The sequence below is a fragment of the Eschrichtius robustus genome, chromosome 16, assembly GCF_028021215.1.
Source record: "Eschrichtius robustus isolate mEscRob2 chromosome 16, mEscRob2.pri, whole genome shotgun sequence".
In the NCBI taxonomy this organism is placed as follows: Eukaryota; Metazoa; Chordata; class Mammalia; order Artiodactyla; family Eschrichtiidae; genus Eschrichtius; species Eschrichtius robustus.
The window spans coordinates 51,202,438-51,219,213 of NC_090839.1; the positions used below are offsets into that span (position 1 = coordinate 51,202,438).

Genomic DNA, 16,776 nt, shown 5'->3' on the forward strand with positions numbered 1-16,776 from the left:
CCCCCACCTACTTGGCTGCTGTCTGTGCCAGTCTATACAGGACCTTGGTAATCTCCTAAAATGAGAGGGTTATTTCATACACAGACAATGGGTTGAATGGTGGCCCCAAAAGATGTGTCCCCCCAGAACACATGAACAGGACCACATTTGGGAAAAGGGTCATTGCAGATGTAGTTAAGGATCTCGAGATGAGGTCATCTTGGGTTAGAGCGGCCCTAAAGCCAATGACAGCATCCTTATAAGAGACAAAAGAGGAGAGACCCAGACACAGAGGGGAAGCCATGTGAATACGGAGGCAGAGACGGGAAGGATGCAGCCACAAGCCTGGGGACGCCTGGAGCTCCCAGAAGCTGGAAAAGGCAGGAAATATCCTCCCCTGGAGCCTCTGGCGGGACTTCAGTCTGCAACATCTTGATCTCAGACGTCTGGTCTCCAGGACTGGGGGAGGATGAATTCTTGTTGTTTTAAACCACCCAGCTTGTGGTCATTTGTTAGAGAAGCCACAGAACAGTCACACAGACCCTGCTCTGTAGGATCCTGGAAGTGTGGGTCTCACTAAAGGGAGACAGAGGCTGGATTGCAGAACCCTTAGAGTCAGCACTGGGCCCCCAGAAACCCTAAAGCAGTGGCTGGGCACCAGAATGTTGGGGGTCAAGTTGGAAGCCCATCCCTAAGGGTACCAGCTGCACACGGCCTCCCCAGGTTCTTACACCTGTACGTGTGTGGGGTAAGTACTTCAGTCTTGATTCAGGACCTTTGATGTCACCATTCACGCTGCTAATTAAGAACCCGCCAGGTACACAGATGAAAACCCTATCAGGACACTTGCTACACCGATGAACAAGTCTCAAGCTGGTCAGAGGTGGGCAGTTTCCTCTCATGCAGCCGGCAGCTCCCCCACCCCAAGGAGCGTCCTCGTTGGAAAGCTGGTGCGGCGGCGTCTCTGAGTAAACCTTAGCTGACCCCCAGGCCAGCTGCTCCTGAACTTTATCCACCCTTCGCAGGGAAGCAAACCTAAATATGTGCAAGGACTTTACAGGCTGGAGGAAAGGGCTTGCAGCACGCCAGTGTGCTCAACTCCTGTGGAAGGTCCAGCAGAGCCCCACTCAGACCGGGCCACCCACAAGGCCACGGCCCCTCACTCCCCCCCACAAGCCCAGCCCCGCGGTGGCTGATGGGGCAGAGAGTATGGCTTCAGGTACAGCTGCGGGTGCTCTTGCAGCCCGGAGAGGGTGTCTATACAGAGCTCAACCCAGGCACACCTGGGGAGCGCTGGCTGGCCGGGTCAGGCTGCCCAGGTCAGCCAGTCCTCGCCCATCAGGGGCTTGTAATTGCAGAAAATGGGTCTTGCTGCACTGGCCAAGTCCAAGGAACAGGTGTCTTGAGGATCAGGATGGACATGGGGCTGTAGCTCTGGCTTGTTTTCTAATCATTTTATCTGGCCCACGAGTGGGAGACGATTTCAAGAAGACCCTCTCCTACTGAGAAGAACCCAGGAGTCAGGGAGAGGAGGGGTGGTGGGTGGAGACAGGAGCCCAGTGCCCCAGAGGCAGCAGAAGCCTCTGGAAGACCTGGTGGAGGGAAGCGCGTGAGTGAAGCCCAGGGTCACAGACCTATCCAGGAGTGCTGTTTGTTAGTTCAGGTCCTGCTCTGACCAACAGGTGGGCTGGGGGTACTCTGCAACGAGGGCTATGTGCACAGTTCCTGTGTGCTGTGCCTGTCGGGGTGCCTGCAAAGATGGGCCCTGTGCCCTGAGAGAGGTCTTCCCATGTGAGCCCCGTGGGCTGCTGGGTGCCTGCCCACGAGAGCCCTGTGCGCTGCAAGGGGCATGTGAATAAGCGTCCTCTCCGATTCTTTCCTGAGAATATTGGGCGGGGGGGCATTCAGGCAACAGAGCAAACAGCTTGTTCTGGATGTTACTGTGGGGAAGTGGGGGCATAGCAACAGGGGCTCAGCCTGCAAAACCCCAGCACCACTCCCAGAGCAGCTCCAGAACCGCTTCTGGAATGGCAAGGAGAAGTGGGTCTTCCACCTACTAGACGTGGAGGAAAGGGGTGGGGTCTGCAGGGCTGCCCTCACCTTCAGGGACTTGCTGGGAGGCTCGCAGGACTCAGCACACGTTTGTGTGCTCACGGCTGAGATGGGTCACGGTGCACAGTAGCGATGCACAGGTGGGAGGGCCCCTGCTCCAGACGCGTCATGACCCTTCGTGTCCCCTCCTTCCCTCGAGGGTCTCTAGGGTGTCTCTTCCCCCAGCGAGGAAGCGCAGAACCATGACAGTTACCCCCACCCCCGTCCCCCCGGGGAAGCTCACTAGAGACTAGGCGCCTGGCTGGGGGCTGCTCACGTGGTGTTGTCTGCCTTCACCCTCCAAAATGCCAGTGCCCAGAAGGGGAGCCGGGGTTCGGTGTGAACCACATGGTTTGTGCAGACAGCACAGGTGCAGGAGCCTGCCTCTAGCAGGAGGAGGGAGGGTTTAGATCAGGGCAAGGAGATGCTCACCAGCTGCATTAGCTTCCTGGGGCAGCTGTGACAAACGGCCACAAACGGAGGCTCAGAACAACAGAAACCTGTCCTCTCAGTCCTGGAGACCAGACATCTCACATCAAGGTGTCCCAGTGCCGCGCTCCCTCCGGAGGCTGCAGGGGAGGGTCCTTCCTGCCTCTTCCAGCTTCTGGGGGCTCCAGGCGTCCCTGGGCTTGTGACCACATCTCTCCCATCTCTGCCTCCATCTTCACCTGCTGTCTCCTCTGTGTCTCTCCTCTTGTCTCTTAGAAGGACACTGTCATTGATTTAGGGCCACCCTGATCCAGGATGACCTCACCTCCAGATCCGTAACTAATTGTAACTGCAAAGACCCTGCTTCCAAATAAGGTTCCATTCTCAGATTCTGGGGGGCATGACATGACGTAACTTTTGGGGGCCCCCCATTCAACCCACTACAGCAGCCCAGTTCCCCAACCTTGCTCAGGACAGCATCAGGCTGGTGATGTTCCGTCTTTCTGCACGGAGGCGTCTTTTGTTTCTTGTGGTGACAGTGAGGTTGGGTGGGGGCGCTGCTGGCCGAACTCCCGGTCATTCCAGGGACCACGCTGAAGTGTCCTCCCCGGGAGGGTGCGAGCACGCCAGGGCTCCCTGTGGTCAGTCACACCTCCCAACATCCCGCGGTAGGGCCACGTTTCCTGCGTCCTGGGGCAGGGTCATGCCTGTGTATACAGCAGGACACACAGCAGTGCATGCAGCAGGCCTGATACCTGCCCTTGCCATGGAGCTGGGGGCTTGGTGATAGTGGAACATCCGACGGGACATGGGGCCGACCTCGGGGAGGATGTGGGGCTGAAGCGTTTGGGGGCCACTGGATGGAACCCTCACCTGTCTGCACAGGTGGATTGAGGACAGCGACCAAGGGTGGGCAGGCGGGGAGCCTAGGGAGGGTCTTGGGTCATCCCTGAGGCTGGACGAGGGGTGTGGAGCTGGGGGTGATGGCGGTGGGGAGAAGGGGCTGATGGCTGGACAGTGAGGAGACGGACCATCCGAGGCAGCGGGAAAGGTGAAGACTGTGCCCGACGGGAGGACGGAGAGACCAGCAGGCGGCGCTGCAGGCGCGGGTATCAGGGCTGCTCCCTGCTGTTTGGTGGCTGAGACCCGCACAGCTGGAAACCACCCGGTGTCTGGCCAGACCCCAGCCGGGAAGAGAAGGGAAGCCCCGTCTACACTGCTGGAAACACCGGTGCCGGGCATTCACCCTCCTCTTCACCCAGCAGGGAAACAAGCAAGTTGAATTGGAGAGTGATGGGGTTGAGGTGGGAAATGTGGGTGCTTGGAGCCTGGAGAGGAGGGTTTCCTGAGGGGGTGAGACCACAGGGAGAAGGAGAGGGACAGGGGATGGGCAGGGGGATGGTCAGTGAGTGTCCGGCGCTGGAGCATGTCCGTCCTCCCTCGGGCCAGCCCGCCTCCCCCGAGCCTGGGTCTATAAACACAGGGGACCCTGGAAGAGAGTTTTTTGTCTGGCTGGTTCACTGAGGCTGGATGTTTGTGGGGACATGCGCCAGCCTGGTGGCCCCGGTGAAGACATCGTTCTCTCTGGGGGAATGAGGTGGACACTGAGTCCCCGGTCTGTGGATGCTCTAGCCCTCTGGGTGTCATGTCTCTTCTTGGGGGTCACTGGGGCTTTATCGTCACTCCGTGGGGTACGGGAGGGGAGGGATGGATTCGTCCTGGCCTAGCTGTGCCTGGGCTCCTGGGGAGGATCTCTCTGAACCACAAATTCACAGGCCTCAGTCACCCCTGCTCGACATCCCCCTCCAGGAACTCGGCACGAGGACCTGCCCTGTGAAACGCGGAGCCTGGGTCAGGGGGGTTGGTGGGTCACTTCTCAGATGACCACGCTCAGGTCTCGGGGTGGGGTGGGGTGGCCTGCAGCCCCTCGCCGTGGTCACCATGCCGCCGCGGCTCCTTTCTGGGGTATGAGATGCCCCAGGGGTGGCGGGGGGAAGGTCGCCGTGACAGGGACGTGTGGGATGGGGGCCCTGGGTCCCTCCCCGAGGAGGAGTGGGGGTCATGCCCAGAGGGGAGGGGCCAGTGACGGTCCTGGGTGTCAACAAGCACAGCGCCCCCCCCCCCCAAGGCCAGGTGTGGGTTTCCTGCGGCCCCGTCACTGCACACCAGATGGGTGGCAGGGGTTGGAACAGGGGACGTTTACTCTCAGGCCTGGAGCCCTAGATCAAGGTGTTGGGGGCCCGCCCCTCCCACGGGTTCTGGGGTCAGTCAGTCCCAGGCCACCCTCAGCCCCGTGTCTGTCTCTGCCATCACACTGCCTTCTCCCCCGTGTGACTGTGTCCAAACCTCCGCCCATGAGGACCTCCCCACACACAGGTCAGTGACCTCGTCTCTCCCCGGGCACCTCTGCGGTGGCCCATCTGCCCACAAAGTCCCATTCTGAGGTCCCAAGGAGTCCGTCTTCCGGGGCCTCTTGAGGTGACCAATCCTAGTGGTCGACACAGCTCGTGGGGGTGGGGTGGGGCCCCAAGGCCGGAAGCCATGAGCCTCACGGAGGACGTGGTGTCCTGACTCAGGGAGGACGGACAGACAGGCAGAGGCGAGAGGGCGGCCGAGGGGGTGGTCAGCCCTGCCCTCCGGGGAGTGAGGAGTCTCTTGAGGGCCGGGCCAGAGCTGGCGGGTGGGACGCGGCGGTCAGAGGCGGGCGGCCGGGTCTGCGACGTGTGGGTCACATAACAGCCACCAGCCCCAGCCTGCACACCAGCCCCAGCCCTAATGCTGACCCTGCAAACCACCAACACCCAGCCAGATCTATTCAAACCACACAAATACATCATACAAAAGAAAATTACACCAGTATACCTTGTAAATATGAACGTAAGCAAAATTAGAGCAACATGAAACCAACGGAACATGAAATGGATGATGCCATAAGCAACTCTCTCTACACCAGAAATGTCAGGTTGTTCAACATATTAAAACTAAGCAATGTATTGAACCTCTATAACGGTGTGAAGTAAAAACACATGATCGTATCACTTATTGCAGAAGAAGCTATAATCAAAATCCGGTGCTATTTCATGATACAAACACTCAAGAAAGTAGGAATAAAAGGAAATTTGTTCAATATGAAAAAGAGTAATACACAAAGCCACAGCTAACATCATGCTCAATGTTAAAAACTGAAAGCTTTCCTCCTGAAATCAGAAACAAGGCCAGGAAACTGGCCTTCACCACTGTTACTTAATAGTGTATTAGAAGTTCTACCCAGAGTTTTGAGGAAAGAAATAAAAGACATCCATATGTGAATGGAAAAATTAAAACTGTGTCTACTCACAGAACACAGATCACATCATCTTATATATAAAACATCCTGTAACAACAAAAAATTATTTGAGCTAGTCAACTAATTCAGCAAAGTTATAGGACAAAATATCAATTCACAAAAATCTATCTTATACGTATACACTAGCAATAAATAATCTGAAAAAGAACTTATGAAAACAATTTAATTTTAAATAATGTCAACATTAATATTTAAGAATATATTTAATCAATATACAAGACTTGCTTTTATGTATATAAAGTTGTCTGTACATTTGAAATTACTGGGAAGTAAATTACTTTTCAAACCACCATGTCAAAACCATGCCAGAAAAGCAGAGAAAACATCAAACTTCCATACAGAGGCCAAGCCTTACCCAGACCCAGTTCCCCCAAAGTCCACATGTCATTTAGAGGCATTGTGGGAAGACTATATTAGGACTTCCCAATATAAAGGACTTCCCTTTCTTCCCTGTTGTGGATGACCTGGATGTGGTAAAAACAGTGGGATTTTGGAATTCCAATTTTCCACAACATTCCACCAAAAAACTATTAGACATAATAAATGAATTCAGTAAAGATCAATTCACACAAATCAACTGCATTTCTAAACACTAATAATGAACCATCAGAAAGAGGGGAAAAAAAAACCTATTTACAATTGCATCAAAAAGAACAAAATACCAAGGAATAAATTTAAGCAAGGATGTGAAAGACCTGCACACTGAAAACTTTAAGACGTTGATGAAGAAACTGAAGAAGACACAAATCAATGGAAAGTTACCGCGTGCGCATGGAATGCAAGAATTACTATTGTTAAAATGTCCATTCTGGGCTTCGCTGGTGGCGCAGTGGCTAAGAATCCGCCTGCCAATGCAGGGGACACGGGCCCGAGCCCTGGTCGGGGAAGATCCCACATGCCGCGGAGCAACTAAGCCCGTGTGCCACAACTACTGAGCCTGCGCTCTAGAGCCCGCGAGCCACAACTACTGAAGCCCGCAACTACTGTTGCGGAGTCCGCGCTCCGCAATGAGAAGCCAGCGCACCGCATCTAAGAGTAGCCCTCGCTCGCCGCAACTAGAGAAAGCCCGTGCGCAGCAACGAAGACCCAACGCAGCCATAAATAAATAAATAAATAAATTTATTAAAATAAAATGTCTATTCCCCCCAACGCAATGTACACAGTGAATGCAAGCCCTCCTAAAATTCCAATGGTATTTTTTCACAGAAATAGAGCAAAGCCTCCTAATATCTGTGTGGAACCACAAAGGACGCCAAATAGCCAAGGCGACACTGAGAAAGGAGAACAGGCTGGAGGCACCTCCCTCCCCGACTTCACACTACCGGTATGAAGCTACAGTCACCAACACAGTGCGGAATTGGCACAAAAACAGGCGCACGGACCAGAGGAACAGGACAGAGAGCCCAAAATTCAACCCATATGGAGGGGGTCCATTAATTTATGACAGAGGGCCAAGGACACACCAAGAGGAAGGACAGTCCCCACCATAAACGGTGCTGGGAAAACTGGACACCATCTACACCACACACCAAACTGACTAAAAACACAGCTTTCCACAGCAAGCGCTTCTGGGTCGTCTGAAAACAGCCGTCAGTCACCCACAGGAAGCTTCTCCCCACTTCTCCCCACTTCTCCCCACTTCTCCCCACTTCTCCTCACCTTTTCCTCCCGGCGTCGCCTGGGTCGTCAGGAAACCCAGCTCCCGTCAGCGTGGACGCAGCCCCGTGTTGTCCTAAAGCTGAAACCCCGGCGAGTCCTAAGGAGACTGAGCTCCGTCAGCAGAGACGCTGACCCGGGCGTCCCAGCCGAAGCCCGGGCAGTGCCTGAGGAGACCCAACTGCTCTCAGCTGCGCGCAGAGTCGAGCCCGCGGGGAACGCGTGTGCGCAAGCTCAGGAAGTCTCCCCACTTTCTCCTCACTGTTTCCTCCCGCGTCGGCACCTCCGGGCAGGTCCTGAGGAGACTGGACTCCTGTCAGCGAGGACACGGCCCCGCGTTGTCCCGAAGCCCTGGCGGGTGCCGAGGAAACCGAGCTCCCGCCAGCCGGCCGCAAACCGAAGTCCGGGGGCGGAACTCGCACGCACGGTAGGGTCAGCCGCGGGTGGCGCGGGGGGCGGGGGGGGGGGGGGGGGTTGCACGCCCCCTGCGGGACGCCCAGGAAGTGCAGGCCCCGCAGCGCTCCGCTTTCAGCCAGGCCGCACTCCCTGCGGGCCCTTGGGCTGCTCCCACTAAATTTTGGAAATTCAAATTGAAATCGAGCTGAATATCCTGCCGTGTCTTCTCAAAACATAGTTAAGGAGCAACTAATTGGAAACCATATGGAATTAAATGAATGCAGACAGAAGCTTTTACAACTGACAGCGAAAGGCACTCAAAATTGTCCACAAATTTAAATCGCAAAACTAACAATTCTAGAGGAGGGACTTCACTGGAGGCCCAGTGGTTAGGACTCCGCACTTCCAATGCAGGGGGCGGAGATTCATCCCTGGTCGGGGAACGAAGATCCTACATGCCCTGCGGCACAGCCAAAAAAATAATAATAAAATTTTAATTAAAAAATACGAGCTAGTGGACTAGACAGTGATGGCGGGTGGCCTCGGCCTGCAGCGGCTTGAAGCAGGGTTTCGGTTCCCTGCCAGAGATTGAAGTCAGGCCGTGGCAGTGAGAGCGCTGAATCCCAGCCACTAGACCACCAGGGACCAGTGGCCAGTGACAAGGCCCCGGCCCGTCAGCTGTGTAGAAATGAACTTCTACATAGAGACGGAAAGTAGTGAAGCAAGTAAAGTGTTTATTAGGAGGAAAAAGGGTACCTGTAGATAGTCACACGGGCAGGCTCAGAGAGAGATTTGCGCCCTCGTGGTAGTTTTTGAATCACTTTTATGGGGCATTTCTTCCAGGTTTCCTTTGGCCAATCATCTTGCTTTGCCTGGTTCTGAGTCCGTATTTGGTTTATCTCAGGGTCCTCCCATGTGTGCGCGTGCATCTCTTAGCCAAGATGTATTCTAGAGAAGAGGCCTATGGGTAGGTTGGCATCACTTACTGTGGGGTGTCGGCCCCTCCCTATTTGACCCCCAGGAGCCTTTCTGCGCATGTGTAGTGGGAGAGATCTCCTTGACCTCGAGAATGAGGAATATGTGGTCTTTTATCTCTTATCTGGGCAGGACTCAGCTCTTCTCTTTCTCCTCATCTTGGAGTATCTGTCCACATGGGACAAACTCCAACTGCTCAGCCTGGGGCCCGTCTATCTCCTGCCTCAACAGGAGCACTCCTTCCTTGCTGGTGGGATGCACGTACAGCCACGTTGGAGGTCAATTTGGCAGTTTCTTCCAAATCTAAACAAATCTCACTTTAGGATCCAACAATCACACCTCCAGTATTTAGACAACTGCTTTGAAAAACTGTGTTCAAACAAAAACTAACATAAAATTATGCACAGCCCAGGACGGTTGTTTTGGGTCTGTGTAGGGATTTTTGGCTGTTTTTTTGTTTGTTTCCTTCTTAACTCCATAGACATTATAACTGTACATACAATCAATGTTTGTATTTACCTCTGTTTTTGTTATTCATTCTTTCTTACAGCTCAGACTTCTGAAATATATCCTTCAGTAGAGTCAGGACAGGGGCACAACATTCAAGGAGGAGATCCTGGGACTTCCCTGGTGGTCCAGCGGTTAAGACTCTGAGCTCCCAATGCAGGGGGCCCAGGTTCTATCTCTGGTCAGGGAACTAGATCCCGCATGCCGCCACAACGAAGATCCCACATGCGGCAATGAAGATCCCACGTGCCACGACTAAGAACCGGCGCAGGTAAATAAATAAATAAATAAATATTTTTAAAAATTATGCACAGCACATTCCTAATGGCTAAAAACTTAAAGATATCAGGATGTCCTTCTGTAGATGAATACATAAGCAAATTGGGGCACATACATATCAAGGGGAGCAGAATGTGCCACCCCAAAATATGTCTCTTTGGCATAAGGATTATTGTTGAGCTCATTCATTTTTTTTTAATATTTATTTATTTATTTGCCTGCTTCAGGTCTTAGTTGTGGCCCGCGGGATCTTCATTGCAGCGCCCGGGCTCCAGAGCACGGGGGCTTACTTGCCCTGCGGCATGTGGGATCTTAGTTCCCTGACCAGGGATCGAACCCACGTCCCCTGCATTGGAAGGCGGATTCTGAACCACTGGACCACCAGGGAAGTCCCTGAGCTCATTTATTTTTAATTAATTTATTTATTTTTAATTAATTAATTTTAATTTAATTAATTAATTTGGGTGTGTCAAGTCTTAGTTGAGGCACACGGGATCTTTGTTGAGGCATGCAGGATCTTTTTTTTTTTTAAGTTGTGGCATGCGGACTTTAGTTGCAGCCAGCGGGCTTCTTAGTTGCTGCATGTGGACTCTTGGTTGCGGCACGCGGGATCTAGTTCCCCGACCAGGGATCGAACCTGAGCCCCCTGCATTGGGAGCTCGGCCTCTTACCCACTGGACCACCAGGGAAGTCCCTCATTTATTTATTTATTTATTTATTTATTTTTAATAAATTTATTTTATTTATTTATTTTTGACTGCATTGGGTCTTCGTTGTTATGCGCGGGCTTTCTCTAGTTGTGGCGAACGGGGGCTACTCTTCATTGCAGTACGCTCCCTCATTTATTTTTAAAAACAGCAGACACAGGAGAATCTCTGAAAAAATGAGTAGAATTTGCCCTTTTGGGAGGGAGATTTACATTTATGCAAATCTCCATTTGAAAGCGTTCTCCCTTTCCGCACAGGGAATTGAAGGATGACTAAATCACATGAAACTGTTGTCAATGGAGAAGGCCTGAACTTAAATCTGCATAAGAATCATACCCTTGTTCACTGTCCTTTGCCTGATAAGCTCCCTTACTGGCTCCCCCCCAACCCCATCATCTTTCTTTTGTTTTTAGCTGAAGATGGCATTTAAGGAAATAACTTGGGTCATTTCAGGGAGTTAGTTTTCCTGGGTATCTCCCATGTATACAATAGGTATACATGTTATCAAACTTCTATTTTTTTTCGCCTATTAATCTGTCTTTTATTGGTGGGGGGTAAGGGGATCTCAAGCAAGAACCTAGAAGGGTAGAGGGAAAATTATTTTTCCTCCCATACACATGCAATAGAATACTATTTACCGATAGAAAGAAATGAACCATCAACCCATGCAAAGACATGGATGAATCTACATATGACACCATGCAACTCAGATTGGGACTTGAACCCAAGAGGGAGTGGAAGTTACAGATAAGCAAGGGGAAAACCTTTGCCCTCATGATCCTGGATCTGGGCTTCCTGGGAGGACGGTGTGGGGAGTCGACTGGCTGGGGGAAACACACAGATCTTCACGCTTGGAAGACCCTGCAGACATAGGAACCTCACACCCCATCTTTCCACCCACACCTGCAGCACACACTCAGCCCTCCATAATCAGCCAGTTGCAGTTTTTAAGACATTCTTGGGACTTCCTTGGTGGAGCAGTGGATGGGAGTCCACCTGCCAATGCAGGGGACGCAGGTTCAATCCCTGGTCTGGGAGGATCCCACGTGCCATGGAGCAACTAAGCCCGTGTGCCACAGCTGCTGAGCCTGCGCTCTAGAGCCCGCGAGCCACAACTACTGAAGCCCGTGCACCTAGAGCCCGCGCTCCGCAACAAGAGAAGCCCGTGCACCGCAACGAGTAGTAGACCCCCACTCGCCGCAACTAGAGAAAGCCCGCGTGCAGCAATGAGGACCCAATGCAGCCAAAATAAATGAATAATTTTAAAATCTTAAAAAAAAAAAAAAAGACATTCTCATCCCCAGGCAGATAAAGGAGTGTGAGGGTCTTGAATTACCCCAAAGCTGTCCCAGGGGGCTGGAGCCAAGGTGGGGATGCCTGGGCTTCTGACAAGCAGGTGAGAGGAAGGAGGAAGACCAGTCCCAAAGGCAGGGGTCCCCTGAAGTCTGTGAGCCCTGGTGCCCTGATGGGATTCACTCCCAGTGGGGACATCGGCGGGGCTGCAGTGGTTCTGTGCTCCACCCAAGCCCCTTTGATGAAGCCACAGCAGTGCCAGGCTCAGGGGTCTCCTGATGGTATCTCAAACTCTGACACAGCAGCTTGACAAAGGAATGAGAGAATGTGCTTCAGAACCTTCCGAAATGAGGGAGAGAAGAGTGAAATTGAAAAAGAAGAATCTGAGGAGCTTTTCCTATAAGGGCCCCTGTTGGGAGAGGCAGGGATGGAAAAGCAGGGAACTGGTGGACAGCAGCCCTCACCAAGCACCTCCCTCACATGTGGGCGGTTTTGAAACACAGAGGACCTCATGCCCTCCTGGAGGAGAGCAGTCCCAAGACCCACATGCATCTCCTGGTTTGGGATGGGGGTCGGGGTGGGGGACCCCTCACCCAGCATGTGTCTCTAGGTGACACTCCGGTCACCTGACACATCAAAGGCCACCTACGAGGGGACCCTTCCATGAAGACCTCTGAGAGGTGGGTCCGAGCAGGGTAAAGTGGGCTGGAAGGAGGCGGTGCAGGCCTTACCAGGGATGTCATCTCGAGGCCCCTCCAAGTGTCAAGGTCTCAGGGGGTGCCAGCTGCTGGACCCCATCCCTTCCCCTGGTCACACTGACCACCCCCCCACTCCCCAGCAACCATCTCCTCAGCCTCCACACTGGGACAAGCAGACATCCTAACCATGGGGGCATCTCCTCTAAGGAACGCAGGCCTGTGGGTGCTCCTGCCCCCTCTGCAGCCCCGAAGTGCCCCTAAAGCACACATGTTCTGGTGGACAGCTTGTCACCCTGAAGAGGTGAGCATCTGCAGGCTGCAGGGGGATAAGCCAAGAAAATCACACCCAGTGGTGGAAATGATGAAGAGACACCCAGACCTTTGGAAGCAGCTCTCCTCCCCGACCCCATGGATCCTCCCCCCGGAACCCTGGACCCTGGAGCACCAGCCAGGGCTGGTGTGAAGCACTGGGCTGAGAGCTGCTCTTTGCTTGTAGTTGATCTTTCCCTTCTCAGATGTGACTTGGAGTCTTGGAAAGAAATGCTGATTCTGTGAGGTTGGCTTTTTCAAGTGGTCTCCTTCCGTCTGGTCCTGAAGCAGGAGGTTGGGGCCGAAGATGACTTGATGCTGCCAGGGATGGGCCAGAAGGGGGAGAAATCGGACCTGGGACAGTTTGCTGCTCTCCACCTCCCAGGGCTAATACCCCCTCACTCACCTAGAACTGGAATTTCTAGTCATCCGTTTATGGCAGGAGGAGGTGGGGTAGGGAGAGGCCAGGGGGTCATTTCAGCACCATGGATGTCTGTGTCAGAGCCATATGCCCAGGTAGCTCTGCTCTGCGGGCTGGATCCCCTTGGACGTTACATCTGGGCTCAGAGAGTTGTTAGTCTCCATTCCAGCTTCCATGCCAGCGTCCCATCTGGTTGCGCTGAGGCGTGTACGTGCCATGGACGGAGGCCAGCCCTGGGGTTGATCGCCACCAGGCAGCAGCAGGAAATGTGGCATGAGCCACGGAGAGGAGTTTATAGGAGGGCCTCAGCTACAAGCCATGTCACTGGGCTGTGAGTTGCTGTTCCATAAGTCGTGGCTTATTTTCTGGAAAACTTACTTGTGGGGGTACCCTTCTCTGTCAACTCAGATTTTCAAAAATGTCTAATTTGATTTGCTGTCAACTAATGTAATATGATAGAACCTAATTTGATCTTATTGACGTTGATGAGGCTGAATTGGCTAACGTCAGGCCCATTTCCAAAGTGCACAAAGGTTGCCGACGAGGGGGCCCCGTGAGGTCAGACATCGCTGCATTGGAGGCCTCGTCCTTACTGCAGCCCCCTGAGACCTGGAGGCCTGGGGTGCAGCTTGCAGAGACCACTGATGCTCTTGTTCCTCGGACAGTGAGAAAGACACCAGCTTGAGTCATGACTGCAAAGCACCTGCTACAGAGCCTGGGAAATCCCTTGCCCACCGGGACCACGGCATGCACGTCTGCAAGATCAGGCCACGCCTCACAGAACAAAAGAACGGCTCTTGGACCCAAGGAAGAAGCCCTGATACCACCTGCCCTGTGTGCTGGGCTTTTTGATCTCTCAGATCTGCTGCTCACAGTTTTCCAGTCTCTTCCTCTGGTCACCGCTGCCAGCGTGCCTCTCCTGCAACAGCAATTGCCTCCTGCCTTCCATTCTCTGTGCTCCAGTTGTCCTGCGGCTGCACTTTTTTTTTTTTTTTTTTTTAGAATTTGATCTTTTTTTTAAATTTTATTTTATTTACTTATTTTTGGCTGCATTGGGTCTTCGTTGCTGCGCGCAGGCTTTCTCTAGCTGCGGCGAGCAGGGCCTGCTCTTCCTTGCAGTGCTTGGGCTTCTCTTGCTGCAGAGCACGGGCTCTAGGCACGCGGGCTTCAGTAGTTGTGGCACGTGGGCTCAGTAATTGTGGCTCGCAGGATCAGTAGCTGTGGTGCATGGGCTTAGTTGCTCCGTGGCATGTGGGATCTTCCCGGAACAGGGCTCAAACCCGTGTCCCCTCCATTGGCAGGCAGATTCTTAGCCACTGCACCACCAGGAAAGCCCTGCACGTTTTATAACAGAGCACAGAGAACAAGTGCCTGGTGAGCGCACTGTGAGCAAAGCGGTGCCCTCACTGTGACTGTCAGGATGTGGTGTGGCTCCTTAGGGCTTCCTGGATGTCGGGGTCAGCCGCACGTGGGTGTCACCTGGTCACATGCACGTAGGCGAGTGCCCGCTCTTCCTAACTCTCATTAGACAAAACGTCTGACCTCAGGCAGGCTGCACACCTGTACACCAGGTGACACTCAATCTCCTGAGGCTGACAACCATTAGGGACAGATGCCATCGGGGCCTTGTGTCTGAGTCAGAGAGGGAGCCGATGCCTCCAACACTGCACGCTCCCCGAGGGCAGGCAAGACGTCTCACCTCCCTCCCTGGATTGGGCATGTGCACTTCCAGAAGGAGAGCAGCCCACACGACGGACACTTCATTTGGAAAAGAGAAGCAAAATTTAAGTGAAGCAATTTGATATCTACTACGATGATATCTTAATCCCGAATACTACTCAAGTGTATTTTTTAGAAGGTTAACATTATTTATTATAGCTTAAAAAGTGGAATATCCAGCAACATGGCACTAAGTAAACAAAGGAATGCTCTGGAACCTTTGCAGACCAAGAGAAGATGTTCACGTAACAGTGTTTACTGAAATGAGAAGAACACAAAGACTATAGCATAGATGTGAATAGGTGCCTGGTTCTGCACACACAAGACAAGTGACATGACAACTGTGGACCAAGTCTGGGGATGGACCAGGGGTTCTGACGTCAGGCAGCAGTGACCTCAAGTAGAGGCCAGGTTTCCAAACCTATCTCCCCCAAACCTAGATGTACTTCCTGAGAGCAATGAACACAGGAAGATGGTGTAGGAGACAAAAGAACTAACTCATGGGCTTAATGTCGCCAAGACCGTTTGGCCTTTGTCCTCCACCCACAGATCTAAGCATCTATTAAACAGGAGCTAACCAGGGCCAGAGCCAAACATAGACGCTGCTACACAGCAGGTGCTCCATAAAGAACCGTTGAATTAATGGAGCTGCTCCTACATGGAGGCCGATTAAGGGATCTGACGCATCTCACTGCCCTTTATTGACTGAAAATGCCAGCCCGCTAACAAGGTCTAAGTTGATTAATTATAGAATTTAACACATTTATTTTAAAAGGGATTGCAAAAGAGTGCCTTGATAAAAACACATACAAAACCGGTCACATTCTTTATCATACAGATTCATTGATTTATGTGCAATGCAGCCATTTATTGAAAAGCTAGCATTCACTAGATATCAATTTTCAGGTGAAAACTGGATATAATGTCCTAGGCGTGCATATTTATTCACATGCTAAATCATAGATACAATCGCCTCTCTAGATGCAGCAGAAGATACACAACGCGAGTTGCCAATTTATTTCTAGAAGTTCATGATGAGGTGGTGGGCATGTTACCAAACCAAACTCAGGTCCACTCACCTGCGCACAGCAAAGCCAACCTACTGACACCGGGTGGTGGTGAAGGAAAGTGCAGCATTTATTTCAGGGCCATCAAGGAGGACGGGCAGCTCATGCTCAAAAGGCCCAAACTCCCCAAAGGCTTTCAGGGAAAAGTTTTTAAAGACAGGTTGAGGGGGGGGCTTCCCTGGTGGCGCAGTGGTTGAGAATCTGCCTGCCAATGCAGGGGACACGGGTTCGAGCCCTGATCTGGGAAGAACCCACATGCCGTGGGGCAACTAGGCCCGTGAGCCACAACTACTGAGCCTGCGCATCTGGAGTCTGTGCTGCGCAGCAAGAGAGGCCGCGACAGTGAGAGGCCCGCGCACCGCGATGAAGAGTGGCCCCCGCTCGCCACAACTAGAGAAAGCCCTCGCACAGAAACGAAGACCCAACACAGCCATAAATAAATAAATAAATTTTTTAAAAAAGACAGGTTGAGGGAGAAGGTTGCGGGGTACGTGATCAGCTCATGGACATTCTTCTGACTGGTTGGTGGTGAGGTAATTGGGAGTCAGCATCATCAACCTTCTGGTTCTAACAGGTCTGGGCTCTATGTGTTTGTGGTCAGCATGAAGTTAACTTCTTCACCTGGTGGGGGTTTCAGTATCTGCAAAACAGCTCAAAGTATATGGCTCAGAATATTATCTATAGCCCTTGAGGAGGAATTAAAGGTCCTTGACTTTGTTTAATGGCTAAACTATTATTATTTTGTCTTGTCTGACTGTTTTCCTTTGTCTCTGAATTTTTTCCCTTCTCTGATTATATCTGTCCTTTGGAACTTGGGGAAGGCCTAGGAGGCTAAAGCTTTTCTTCAACAAGAAATCATGGATACAATCGCCTCTCTAGATGCAGCAGAAGATACACAACGCGA

General features: G+C 52.4%; 1 long non-coding RNA gene across 1 annotated transcript in view; it reads right to left on the reverse strand.

The window, feature by feature from the left end:
* The window catches only part of LOC137749618 (uncharacterized), a 238,153-nt gene extending 230,267 nt beyond the window's left edge, over nucleotides 1–7,886 (reverse strand). Inside the window, exon 1 of the long non-coding RNA XR_011070233.1 lies at nucleotides 7,505–7,886. This is a non-coding gene — a long non-coding RNA (uncharacterized lncRNA). The remainder of the gene's footprint in view (nucleotides 1–7,504) is intronic.
* Between the last annotated feature and the right edge of the window lie 8,890 nt (nucleotides 7,887–16,776).